A 14,890-nucleotide genomic window follows, 5' to 3' on the forward strand; every position below is an offset into this window, starting at 1 on the left:
TAACCAAAGATGTAAAGGATCTGTATGCTGAAAACTATAGAAAGCTTGTGAAGGTAATTGAAGAAGATTTAAAGAAATGGAAAGACATTCCCTGCTCATGGATTGGAAGAATAAATATTGTCAAAATGTCAATACTACCCAAAGCTATCTACACATTCAATGCAATCCCAATCAAAATTGCACCAGCATTCTTCTCGAAACTAGAACAAGCAATCCTAAAATTCATATGGAACCACAAAAGGCCCCGAATAGCCAAAGTAATTTTGAAGAAGAAGACCAAAGCAGGAGGCATCACAATCCCAGACTTTAGCCTCTACTACAAAGCTGTCATCATCAAGACAGCATGGTATTGGCACAAAAACAGACACATAGACCAATGGAATAGAATAGAAACCCCAGAACTAGACCCACAAACGTATGGCCAACTCATCTTTGACAAAGCAGGAAAGAACATCCAATGGAAAAAAGACAGTCTCTTTAACAAATGGTGCTGGGAGAACTGGACAGCAACATGCAGAAGGTTGAAACTAGACCACTTTCTCACACCATTCACAAAAATAAACTCAAAATGGATCAAGGACCTGAATGTGAGACAGGAAACCATCAAAACCTTAGAGGAGAAAGCAGGAAAAGACCTCTCTGACCTCAGCCGTAGCAATCTCTTACTCGACACATCCCCAAAGGCAAGGGAATTAAAAGCAAAAGTGAATTACTGGGACCTTATGAAGATAAAAAGCTTCTGCACAGCAAAGGAAACAACCAACAAAACTAAAAGGCAACCAACGGAATGGGAAAAGATATTTGCAAATGACATATCGGACAAAGGGCTAGTATCCAAAATCTATAAAGAGCTCACCAAACTCCACACCCGAAAAGCAAATAACCCAGTGAAGAAATGGGCAGAAAACATGAATAGACACTTCTCTAAAGAAGACATCCGGATGGCCAACAGGCACATGAAAAGATGTTCAGCGTCGCTCCTTATCAGGGAAATACAAATCAAAACCACACTCAGGTATCACCTCACGCCAGTCAGAGTGGCCAAAATGAACAAATCAGGAGACTATAGATGCTGGAGAGGATGTGGAGAAACGGGAACCCTCTTGCACTGTTGGTGGGAATGCAAATTGGTGCAGCCGCTCTGGAAAGCAGTGTGGAGGTTCCTCAGAAAATTAAAAATAGACCTACCCTATGACCCAGCAATAGCACTGCTAGGAATTTATCCAAGGGACACAGGAGTACTGATGCATAGGGGCACTTGTACCCCAATGTTCATAGCAGCACTCTCAACAATAGCCAAATTATGGAAAGAGCCTAAATGTCCATCAACTGATGAATGGATAAAGAAATTGTGGTTTATATACACTATGGAATACTACGTGGCAATGAGAAAAAATGAAATATGGCCTTTTGTAGCAACGTGGATGGAACTGGAGAGTGTGATGCTAAGTGAAATAAGCCATACAGAGAAAGACAGATACCATATGGTTTCACTCTTATGTGGATCCTGAGAAACTTAACAGGAACCCATGGGGGAGGGGAAGGAAAAAAAAAAAAAGAGGTTAGAGTGGGAGAGAGCCAAAGCATAAGAGACTGTTGAGAACTGAGAGCAAACTGAGGGTTGATGGGGGGTGGGAGGGAGGAGAGGGTGGGTGATGGGTATTGAGGAGGGCACCTTTTGGGATGAGCACTGGGTGTTGTATGGAAACCAATTTGACAATAAATTTCATATATAAATAAAAAAAAAAAAAGAAAGAAAAGATTGTCCTTTCCCTATTGAATGGTCTTGGCACTCTTGTCAAAAATCAGTTGACCATATATGTAGAGGTTTACTTCTGGGAACTCTATTCAATTCTGTTAGTTTATATGTCTATCCTTATGCCAGTGACATACTCTCTTGATTACACTGACTTTGTAGTTAAGTTTCTAAATTGAGAAATGTGAATCCTCCAACTTTCTTTTTCTTTTTCAAGATTGTTTTGGGTATTTGGAATTCTTTTCAATTCCATATGAATTTGATGATCAGTTTTTCCATTTCTGCCAAAAGGATACTAGGATTTTTACAGGAATTGTGTTGAATCTGTATATTGATTTGATTAGTTTTGACATTTTAACAATGTTAAGTCTTCTTATACATGAATATGGAATATCTTTCCATTTATTTAGGTCATCTTTAATTTCCTTCAGCAGCATCTTGTAATATTTAGTGTAAAAGTCTTTTACCTCCTTGGTTAGATTTCTAAGTATGTAATCATTTTAGGTGCTATTGTAAGTGAAATCGCTTCCCTAATTTCCCTTTCAGATTGTTCATTGCTAGTCTATACAAGTGCAACTGACTTTTGTGTATTGATGTTGTACCCTGCAGCTTTGCTAAGTTTGTTTATTACTCTTGTCACTTTCTTGTGGATTCTTTAAGATTTTCTATATACAGGATCATATCATTTGCAGATATGAATAGTTTACCTCGTCCCTTCCTATTTGGATGCCTTTTAGTTATTTTTCTTGTCATAGTTCTGGTTAGAACTCACAGTACAGTATTGAATAGCAGCAGTGAAAGTAATCACCTTTGTCTTATTTCTGATCTTAGGGGGATGCTTTTTGGTCTTGCACCACTGAATATGATGTTAGCTGTGGATTTTTCATAAATACCATTTATCATGTTGAGCAATTCTCCTTCTATTCCTAATTTGGAATGAAAGGATGTTGGATTTTGACAAATAACTTTCCCACATCAAATGAGATGAGTATGTGTTTTGTTTTTCCTTCATTCTGTAAATGTGTGGTATTACATTGATTGGCTTTCTTATGTTGAACCACCCTTGCATTTCTGGTTTAATCCCACTTGGCCATGATAAATAATTCTCTTAAAATGTTGTTGGATTAGGTTTGCTACTACTTTGTTGAGGAGTTTTGTATGTATGTTCATAAGAGATACCAGTCTGTAATTTTCTTTCTTGTGATGTTCTTACCTGACTTTGGTATCAGTAATGCTGACTTGATGGAATGAATTATGAAGTGTTTTCTTCCTTTTCAAATTTGAAAGAGTTTTAGAGGGGTCGATGTTAATTCTATAAATGTGTAATAAAATTCATTGGTGAAGCCATCTGGTTCAGAACTTTCATTTGTCTGTAAGTTTTTGATTCCTGATTCAATCTCTTTACTTGTTATATATCTGTTAAGATTTTGTATTTCTCCTTGAATCAGTTGAGGTAAATTATGTGATTTAAAGAATTTCTTTTCTTCTAGGTTACCCGGTTTGTTGGTGTACAGTTTTTCATGGTATCCTCCTATGATTCTTTTTATCCCTATAAGGCTTGTAGTAATGTCGCCACTTTCATTTCTGATTTTAGTTACTTACATCTCTCTCTTGCGTTCTTTGTCAGTCTACACAAAGGTTTTTCAATTTTGTTGAACAACTGTTGTTTTCACTGATTTTTCTCTATCCTTTTTCTATTCTCTCTTTTATCTCTGCTCTAATCTTGATTATGTTCGTTCCTCTATTAGTTTCGGGTTCAGTGTACTTTTTTTTTTTTTTTTTTAGTTCCTTATGGTGTAAAGTTAGGTTATATATTTGAGATATTTCTTCTTTTTTTACTGTAGGTATTTACAGCTACAAACTTCACTCTGAGCATTGCTTTTTCCCTCTGAGCATTGCTTTTTCCATAGTTTTTGATATGTTTGTTGTGTTTTTTATTTTCATTTGTCAGTAAATAGTTTCTAATTTTCCTTACAATTTCTTTTTTGACCTTTTGGTTGTTTAGGAGTAGATTGTTTAATTCCACATATTTGTGAATTTTCCTGTTTCTCTTTAGTATTGATTTCTAACTTTATTTTATTTGTGGTCAGAAAAGATACTTCGTATAACTTTAATCTTGTACAATTTGTTAAGACTTTTTTTGTCGCCTAACATATGATCAGTCCTAGAGAATGTTTCATGTGCACTTAAGAATGTCTGTTCTACTGTTGTTGGGTAAAGTGTTCTATTTATGTCTGTTAGGTCTAGTTGTTTTATTTTGTTGTTGTTCAAGTAACTTATTTCTTTGCTTCCCTCTAGTTGATCTATCCATTATTGAAAGTGGGGTTGCATGCTTTTCTTAAGCTTACCAGGTTGTTCTTATGTGTTACCAAATTTGAAAATCTCAACATTGTATGAATGATTTGAAAGTGTAGTTAGGAGCAAAATTCTTATGCAGCAATAGTTGCTGAGTGTTTCATGTCATTTTCTTTTGTCCAGAATGGGATGTTTTCTTAGACAGATGTAAGAGTTACCAATTGGTGTATTTACATGGCAATACAATCCACCGCTGTTAATTTTTAGTGGGTAATATCTTATTGGAATCTATTCAATAGGCAGTTGGATTAATTGATGTATTTTTTTAAGAAAGAGAAATGGATTTATGAATAAAAATACAGTGATTGTATATTCATTACTAGAATCAGGCAAGAAGGTAATTTTGGCCTTTGATTTTTTAAAAAGATGGTTTGTTTAGTGTGTTTACCCTCCTTTTGTGGTCTCTTATATTTGGATTTGTTCCTTTTATTTTTTACTGAGCCTGCCTATCAGACCATTGACTTTACTACATAAATCGGTATCAATAATATTTTGCACATTTTATAAACTTATGATGTCATATGTATGATATTGAAGTCTGCAAGACTTCATGTTAAATCTTGTTCCTTTTTTTTTAATGTTTTATTTATTCTTGTGAGAGAGAGACAGAGCATGAGCAGGGGAGGGGCAGAGAGAGAGGGAGACACAGAATCCGAAGCAGGCTCCAGGCTCTGAGCTGTCAGCACAGATCCCAACCCGGGGCTCAAACTCACGAACTCAAGCGAGATCATGACCTGAGCTGAAGTCAGATGCACTGACTGAGCCACTCAGGCACCCCTTAAATTTAGTTTCTGTAGCTTACATACTATGTGGCCTTGGTACATCACTTAGCTCCCAGTTTACCATTTAGAAAACTAAAATTTTTCTTCATGTTAAAAGTGAAAGAGTAGGGGTGTTTTAACTGTCAAAGACCAAGTTCTTACTTGCAAAGATGAAACTAAAGATATATGTATTAATATATGGATTAATTAATGGATTGTTCTCCAAAAATGATAATTTCAATTTATTGTTAGATCTCACCAGCCTAAGAGAGATCTCTAAAATTGGTGTCAAATATCTACCATAGATTCTCTGGGCTCTCTGATTCATGAAAAATATATTTGCATTTTAAACATATATGGCTATCTGTTTGAATGAGAATTATAATTCTTTCTTTCATGGGTAATTTTTCAATCAACAGGAAACACTTAATTGAATTTCTAAATGTTTAATACAATTATTCAAACTACAGTATGAATTGAAGAAGGTAAAAGCACTGCATTTTTGCAATCTAGGAAGTATGATGAATTAGGTGAGAAAAGTTCATGTGTTAAGTGAGGAAATGTAATAAAATATCAATATTCAATTTCTCTCCATTGATTAGGTCTTAATTGTAGAAACTGTTTAGTAAAATTTTTCTTTTATAGTTAACAAATCAGTCACCTGAAAGATGAGGTAGTATAGTTTTTCTTAAATAACAATACTTTGAAAAGTTAATACCTTTTGGTTCATTTTACAATCTACTTGTGTGTCTTAACCCTGGAATACTATTTTATGTAATGAATAATCAGTTATGGTCAGAAAGGTTTAAATATGCTGAAGTCTGGAAGACAGTATATTTTGGAGTGGGACTAAAATGTGCATTTCATGGTAGACTTTGGACCTGAGGGTTTAGGCAAAGGGATGTGAGTGAAAGTCAGTGATTGGAACAGGTCAAATTATTGGCACCAGTTAGAAAATAACATCACAGTAAAGTCTGAGAGCAAGGAATAATAGTCAGAAATAAATCTGTACTGGGACAATAGGGCATAAGGTATTGGCAAAATTAGGGATAGATTTTGAAGTTAGGATACATTGAATGAAGTAAGGTTGGAAATGTTGATAGGCCTATGAAGATTTGAGAGGCATGGTAAAGGTTAATAATCCAAGATCACAAAGATTTGCACCTAAATTTTCTAAGAATTTTATAACTTTAAGAAAGCCATTCCTGGGTTGTAAAACTTGTAACAGGCTAGAGGAAGATTTACATCTCAAAAGGGCAGAGAAAAAATTCACAATTATAAGTTATATAAAGCAAATGCTCTAAGTAAGGGATGTCAGGGGACTGCAGGGAGGCAGAAGTTTGGTGAAGCTGAGGGAAATGTTAAGACCATCTTGGTCATAATTCCAACTCTTTTTTCTGTTATGGGCCCATTCAGATTCTGTATTCCTTTTTGAGTCTATTTGATAGTTTGTGTCTTTCTAAGAATTTGTCCACTTTACTAGGTTATCTAAATTTTGGAATACCATTGTTCATTTTTTACCTTATCATTCTTTTCATCTCCTGATTTATTTTAGGAAAGTGGATAAATATGGTCCCTACTTTTCTCAAAGCATAGGTTGATAGATTTTTAATGACTGGTTTAATGCTTCTCCTTCATTTTGATTCAGTTTTAGTAAGTTCTTTTTCTAGAAAAACTATTTTGTTCACACTTTCACATTTATCAACATTAAGTCATTAATAGTATTGTTTACACTTTTTTCTTTGTAGTTATGATACTTTTATCATTGTTAATATTGTTTTGTCTTGATAAACCTCATGAATTTGTCGATTTCCTTAGACTTTTCAAAAATCCATGTTTTGGATCCATTGATTCTATTTTATCTTTATTTTTTATTCTATAGTGTTTAGTATCATATTTATTTATTTTTTATATGTTCTTTGAATTTAGTCTATTGTTATTTTTCTAACTTTATAAATGTAACCCTTAACTTAATTGTTTTTATTCTAACTTGTTTTTCTAAATAGTTAAGGTGATAAGTAACCCTGAGGGAACACTTAGCCTCCATACCATAGATTTGCTACATTGTAAATTTATTATCATTCTTTTTCAGATATTGTCTAATTTCTAGCACAATTTCTTTCCCTATTTGCTCACAAATTATGTAGGACTATTGTTACTTTTTAATTTAACATATCTTTCTCATCTGATACTTGCTGTTCACTCATTCTTCCAAGTTTATTCCTCCTGTGAAAGTTTCTCCTCCCTACAGAATTATCCTAATTCTTCTGCACCCATCAGTCTCCTAGTAATCTTTGTGGTTTCTCCAGTTTAAATAGTTTTGCACAGATCTTAAGACCCAATGTCCATGTGCAAACACTTCTTTTTTTCATGTGTACTTTCTTATCTTCTGCTGTGCCTCAATGCTTGGCTTCCTCTTCTTACTCCTCTATCTGGTTACTGGTTTCCAACATTCCTGCTCTTATTCTGCATGTTCTCCCATGGGCAGAAGGCTATTTCTTCTGACTACTTTAAATCTCAGCCCCACTCTTCTTCCTTTTGTACAAAGGAACAATCCTAGGATGACCTACCAATGGGTAGATTGGCTTGTCAGAGGTCAGTTATCATCAACTTTGCAGGAATTTTCCAGTTCTGTGGATTTCTCTTTTAATGGCTCTTATCATCTTTTAAAAAAAATGTTTTTATTTAAATTCCAGACAACGTGAAGTGTCATGTTAGTCTCAGGTGTACAATTTAGTGATTCAAAACTTACATCCAATACCCAATGCTTATCACTAGTGCCCTCCTTAATCCTCATCACCTATTTAACCCATCCCCACCCAGCTCCCCTCTGATACCCATCTTAACTCTGGCCTCATAGTGTTGCTTATTCCAGCCTGTGGAGTGAGAAGCAATAGTGCCTCTCTTAATTTTTTCCTTTGTCTTAGCTAAACACTGAATGGAATCCTGAATACTGATCCTTGTTTTTGACTCCTTTTCCCATCTTCAAAGTATTTTTATTTAAGGCCAATTGTGATTTATTTTCATCAAGTACTAAAAAAGGCATGTACTAGATTCATTGTGTCTTCTGTTCACAGGTACGTTTCCCTATCATATTTAACAGAATTTAGTTATATCTCTCTATTTGACCATCTTGGGAAAAAAATAATAAAAAATTAGTCCTTGATTCCTTTATTCCAGCATGCTCAAGTAATTCTGCTGCAAAAAGCTTTTAAATTTTACTCCTGACTAGAGATCATATACTGAAAAATAACTCTTACAGAGCAAGGTTTATGAGATCTTCCTTTGCTTGAGTATCAACCTATGGGGTTCTCCTCCAGAGTTCCTCACCAACAGAGGAGGTATTGATTTGTCTACTGTCATGTGTTTATGATTACCCAAGGTGTCACCTTGGCAAGAGAGCTGAGGACAATTCTGGGTCATAATTCTGCTATATTCTACCCCAAATACTACTGCTTCCCTCTAGGGGAATATTTTCAATGGCCTGCAAACAAAGCAACTGGAAAGTGCACTTGTATCTTTGTTACTGAAACTTTATATGAGAGAAATAGTGAAACTGTAATTATTTTTTGTGTTCACCCACTATTGCTACTTGATATATAAGATTTGGTTCTACTGTGCAGATTGTGAGTAGATTATGGTCAGCCACATGCAGAGTCCTTCGTTAGTGACGACTTCATTTAACACAAAAGTGCTAATTAGTGAGTAGAATACAGGTTTTCACTTTCAGTCAGACAAGCTTACAAAAGCTTTTAGCCTTTGTTCCATATTCTGTGTTGGTATAGCTCAATCTCTAAACTCTCAGAGTCAGGACTTGAGTGAATAAGGAATTACAGAACATCGTCAGCAAAGGCTAAGGTAAAGCTCACACTAAACCATCTATCAGGTGTGTATGTGTTCAGTGTCCACCCAGAGCCCTAGGAAAACATGGAAGGCTGGGGCGAGTTGGGCTGGAAATCCAATGATCTAATGGATTTCTCCTGATTTTCCTGGCTTTCATCAATTTTACATTTATAAAATAGAATTAGATTATTAAGCGGTTCAGTAATCTGGGAACAGTTCTTCACAAAGCTAAGGTTACCTCTAAGCCTCCAATAATGTTTATTTATTTATGATTGTCAGGGCCTTGCCAACTGGCGTTAGCTGGTAACTTTCCAGCAGTGATGCCCATTCTGTCTTTGAGCACTCTGTGCTCAACATGTTTGAGAAAAGTTGGAAAGAAATTGGAACTTGTAAATTCAAATTGATCCTCCTCAAATTCTTCAGTAGTTTAAGAACTGGTTATTCATGTTTATTCTAAGTCCTGCAGAAAATAATTATTTCATCTAATTAAAGCAATACTTCTAGCTAATTGGTATCCCTAATTACCTTTTTTTGTTAATCAATGAAAAGTGGCAGTTGTCCTCGAAATACCTTGGACTTTACTTTTAAATTGATAGAATCCTACAGATCACAGGACACAAATTCCTTGTGCTCAAAAGTATGGGTATTTTCCTAATTCTTTTGCAGTGGAGAGGGGAGACAGAGGAATGCTGGTGAAGATAATGGAAAGGGAGAAAGATTTTGTGTGTGTGTGTGTGTGTGTGTGTGTGTGTGAGAGAGAGAGAGAGAGAGAGAGAGAGAGAGAGAGAGGTTGTGGGTGGGGTAGTCAGAGAGACTGGATTCCAGGAAACTGGAAAAGAATAAAAGTAGGAAAGTCCACGATTAGGTGATTCTTAGTCCCTAAGAATGGCCCAGGTAGGGGGCAAAGACCTCAAAAATCTACATAGTGTTCTAAGTCTGCTGGACTCTAAGCACAGGGACTCACTGCTTCTACATGTGACAAACGAAAAGCAAGTCTGCCAGATCTGAATGGGTCACACCCCATGGGAAGAAGAGGTTTTAAAGATAAGCCAGCAGCAGTCACTGGAGAGGACTGTGGAAAGCCCTGAGCTACTTAAGTAGCTGGAAACTTTGCATTTCTGGGGTGGGGGAGCAAAAGAAGAATAGAGATATTAGTCAAATTTAGAAAAAAAAGAGAAGTTAAATTTAAAGAAAAAAAGATTTAAAGAAAAAAAAAGAGAAATGATCCAGTTTTTGCATACTTGAGATTTTTGTCAAGATTCATATCTGCTGAAGAATGGTAAACTTATGTACTGGAAATGAGCACAGAAACTGCTGACACTAGTGTCTTTATAAATTAAGCCTACTTGATTATTGGTTGGCAATAAGTGAATTGCCAATTCCTAAAATGTATTCCTCAACCTCTTGGTATCTTAGTTAGCTCTGAACATCATTGATGACACAAATAAGTCTTTGTTTTATCAATTACATTCAAGTTTCATTAAAATTTCTCTATCCTCAACCGCCATTTGGGGATCAACTTGGCAATATCTATTTAGGTTAAAAATGCAAATGAACAAAAACCCCCCATGAACCAACAATTCTGCTTCTGTGCATATACTTTAGAGAGACACTTGAATATATGCAGAGGGAATAGATACAAGTGTGCTCACTGTTTCCCCCACTAAAAAGCCAGGGAAATTTTTAATATCAGTTAATAGGAAAATTAATAAATAAATTGTGGTATATTGATAAGGTGACATATAGCAGTTCAAATGAATAAACTGGATCCAGATGTATTAATATGGACAGATCTCAAGAGCATAATAACTGAGTGGAAAAAGCAAGTCACACAGTGATACCATTTATTTAAACTTTTTAAATGCACAAAACAATACTAACATTAGATTATTGAATGTGTAAAAACTATTAAAAATAAAAATTTTTTAATGAGATTGAGATATGAGAAGGGTGTCTGGATGGCTCAGTTGGTGAGCTTCTGACTCTTGGTTTAGGCTCAGGTTATGATCCCAGGATCGTGAGATTGAGCCCCACATGAGCCTCACATGCTAAACATGGAACCTGCTGAAGATTCTCTCTCTCCATCTGTCTCTTTCCTCACCAGCCTTCTCTCTCTAAAAGAAAGAAAGAAAGAAAGAAAGAAAGAGAAAGAAAGAACAAAATAAAGAAAAATTCCATGAGAGTTTGCATTTAGTGAGAGAGAGAAGAAAGTGCAATTATAGATTGAATACTAAAGAGGCTACCATTGTATCAGAAATGCTTGTTAAATTTAAAAAATGTGGCAAATAACAAAAAATGTCAACATTTATTATTTATTTCTGAATGGTCCATTAGTGTTTGTTATAATATTTCTGCCTTTATTTTAGAATTTTACATAATTTTTTAAAAGTTATTCCCCCTCCCCACTGACCGACAGAAATTCAATATAAGATTTCTAATAAGTCTTTAAGTTCTGGTTAGATACTAACTGAGTGTCTTCTGTCTATCTTCAAATCTCCTTTGCTAAATATGTGCATAGACAACTAACAAACTAGAATTACCTAAATTCTCTAGCAGAAGTGACAGTCTTCATGCTGTGTGTATGGAGGGGAGTGGGCAAAGGGCCAAAGAAAGGAGAGATGGAATTTCATTGGACTTTCTGGAAGGCTTCTCAGAGGTGGGGCCATTTGTGTTGTGCTTCATTGAAATCCCACTCATTCTTCAAGCAGAACATTCCAGGAAGCAGAGATATGAAAACTGCACAGCGCACTCAGAGAGCAATAAAACATCTGGCATGCCCTAAGAGAAGAATTTTCACAGGGATGTCTGGGAAGTGAGGCTGGAAGCATGGCTGGAATCAGATCTTGACAGAGTGCTAAATGCTATCAGCCATCAGCACTAAGGAGTTTACATAATATTGTAAAAGTAATTGAAAACCACAGAGTTTTCTAAGGAGGTGAATGATATGATTTAGCCTGTGTTTGGGTAGATAGCTGTGAAAAAAAATGTAAAGAGTTAAAGTAAAATACAACCTTAAAGCTGGCAAACAAGTCAGAAAGACACATTTAGAGATGAATAACTACATCTAACCTACAAGGTAGTCCTAACCTATAAGGACTGTAGGTCAGAGATGAAGAGGGCTGAGCAACAGGTGCATTTATAAAGTGAATCAAAAGGGAACAAGGCTGGTGGAGGGGGCCGGGGGGGGGGGGAGGAGGTGCATGTGAGTGGATCATCTAAGCCTGGGAGCTGAGGGAGAGGAGTCGGCAAAGATAGCTGTGTACCAGCCACTGGAGGGATGAGAGAGAACTGAGAAACAAAATTGAAATCAGTGTAAGAGAGGATTTCTAGCAGAGTATGTTAATGTCAAATGTGTCATGACCTTAAGATAGATGTGGTATTGTGCAGCTATTGTGAAGAGCAGAATGGAGGTTCCTCAAAAAATTAAAAATAGAGCTACCCTATGACCCAGCAATTGCACTACTAAGTATTTATCCAAAGGATACAAAAATGTTGATTTGAAGGGGCACATGCACCCTAATGTTTATAGCAGCACTATCAACAATAGCTAAATTATAGACAGAGCCCAAATGTCCATTGACTGATGAATGGTTAAAGAAGATGTGGTGTGTGTATGTGTGTGTGTGTGTGTGTGTGTGTGTAGATATATATATAGATATCTATATCTATATCTATATCTATCTATCTATCTATCTATCTATATATATATATATAATGGAATATTACTCAGCAATCAAAAAGAATGAAATCTTGCTATTTCAAATATGTGGATAGAACTAGAATGTATTATGCTAAGTGAAATAAGTCAGTCAGAGAAAGACAAATATCATATGATTTCACTCATGTGTGAAAATTAAGAAACAAAACAGATGAATATGGGGAAGGGAAGGAAAACTAAGATAAAAACAGAGAGGGAGGCAAACCATAAGAGACTGTTAAATACAGAGAGCAAACTGAGGGTTGCTGGTTGTGCGTTGGATGTGGAGGTGGGCTAAATGGGTGATGGACATTAAGGAGGACACTTGTTGGGATGAGCACTGGGTGTTATATGTAGGGGATGAATCACTGGATTCTATCCTTGAAACCATTATTACATTATATGTTAACCAGCTTGGATTTAAATAAAATTAATAATAATAATAATGTAGATGAGGTTTCAGCTGCTGATCTCAGAGAGCAATTCTAGTCTAGCAATGGGGAAAGAAAGCATGTTCTATGGTGATGATAGAATGAGACCAGCAGCTCATTGTAGAAGTATAATGGCAAAGAAAAGGAGAAACTTAGGGTAGTAGCTTTAGAAGAAAGAAAACATATTCATAATTGTGTCTGAAGTTTATTTTCAGATCAGTTATATAATATATGCCTTTCAAATATATAGCATACAGAGCATCAGACTTAAAATAAGATGGGTTATTTGGGAACTTTTAATAAAGAGAAGCATGGCAGAGTTCTGACTTTTAGCAAAGGCAAGAGACCAGTGAAGTATCTCATTATGAATTATGCTATTCATTTCATTTATCATTTACACCCAATACTGGATTGAAAGAAGCTTTCATAAGCAGTTCTATAAGAGTGAATTTCAGAGATTTGTAGAAAAAAAACAGCGTTTTTAGACAAGGGTATCATTTTTTACTTGTTTTTTCTTTGCTGAATGAGGTTTCCACATGAAACCTTGAGGAAAGGGAATCATGTTTTGGTTAACTTTTTTGGGAAGACAAAAAGAGGTGTTAATGAGAATTCTTTGAGTCTCCAAAGGCTTAATAATACGTCATATGAATAAAGAGAAGGCGGGCTGTCCAGGGAAGTCACTGATTAAATTGCATGCTGTGGAGGAGTGCTTGGGGAGTTTTGAGATGGCCAGAAATAGAACTGTTTCTCAAACTTTCTAGGCAGACCAGGTGCCACCCAATACAGGACTAGGTTTTCTCTGGGCACAGCTGGCTGTGGGTGGAAGAGTTGTACCCACCCAAGCTGTGAATTGAAAACCTATTTCTTTGAAATTGCCTTTAGTTAGAAAGTATTCTCTTCCTCCCTCGCCCACCAGTTAGTTCCAGGCACTGGACGTTTTCAGTTTCTGGAGCCAGTGAAGACAGTGAGGGTACCCTGCTATTCCTTTGTATCTGATGCATCTCACATTCATAGTATTTTATACTTTATTAAACACATTCATTTAACCCCGGAAGCAGGAATTCTGATCTATGCTTTACAGAGGAGGGAGGATATGAAGACTCAAAGAGGAGTTCGCCTAACTGCTGAGAAGTGTTGGGGGAACTCAGCCCACAGCCAAGTTTTTGCCCTTTACTGTTTTCAACTTGGAAGTGTCAGTCGAATTATTTGTCTGCTTCATACATCTCTCCTTTTAGTCATTCCACCCAGGAAAGAGCATGATATTTTTGTCAAAATTTGGGTCACTCAAGGGTCTTTATCCAAGCGGTAGTAGGTCTCTGTGGCACATGGGTAAGAACATTCAATCTGTGTTCCTCTTTGGTACCTAGAGTCTTGTGACATGGGTCTCTTCCATCTCTGTTGTCATAAACACATTTGGGGGAGTGGGGCAGACCAGCCCTTCCCTCCCTCCACTGCACAAGCTGTCTGAGAGATGGCTAAAGGTGCGTTCTGGAGCTTAGGGCACCTAGGTTCAATCCCACATCTTCACTTACTCTGCTACAGAACCTCTGCTGATGGTCATGTAGAAAAATACAGACAAGAGTTACCACACAGGGCAGTGGTCTTCAGAGTGGCTATGCTCCTGGGTGTGCAAGGGCAGTCATTAGAGCAGAGAAGAAGTAATTAGAGCTTTTCTTTATATTACTTTTCAAATAAAAAGTGAAGCTTTCCTGATAATCAGTATATGGATTAACACTGGTTCCCACACCCATTGGTCAGTAAAACTAGGCCCTTGAGTCATCCTGAAGGAAAAATGGAAGTTTCTCAGAGTGGAGGTGTTGACAGTACTGCCCTTACTCATGTGATTTTAGTATTTCATGACAAAAGTGTATTTTACGTATCATTTATTGCCACCAAGGTGATGATTTTCATAAAAGTAAGAACAGGAAATATAATTTTTAAATGCTTTGTAATAAGAGGTTTTGTTCCACACAGAGGTTTGCCATTTGTCTTGTGGTAAAATATTTAAAATAATTGCTGAAATTTCCAAGTTATGTTTTTATTTCCC

The sequence above is a fragment of the Herpailurus yagouaroundi genome, unplaced genomic scaffold (genome assembly GCF_014898765.1).
Source record: "Herpailurus yagouaroundi ecotype Mexico unplaced genomic scaffold, PumYag 139, whole genome shotgun sequence".
Classification (NCBI taxonomy): Eukaryota; Metazoa; Chordata; class Mammalia; order Carnivora; family Felidae; genus Herpailurus; species Herpailurus yagouaroundi.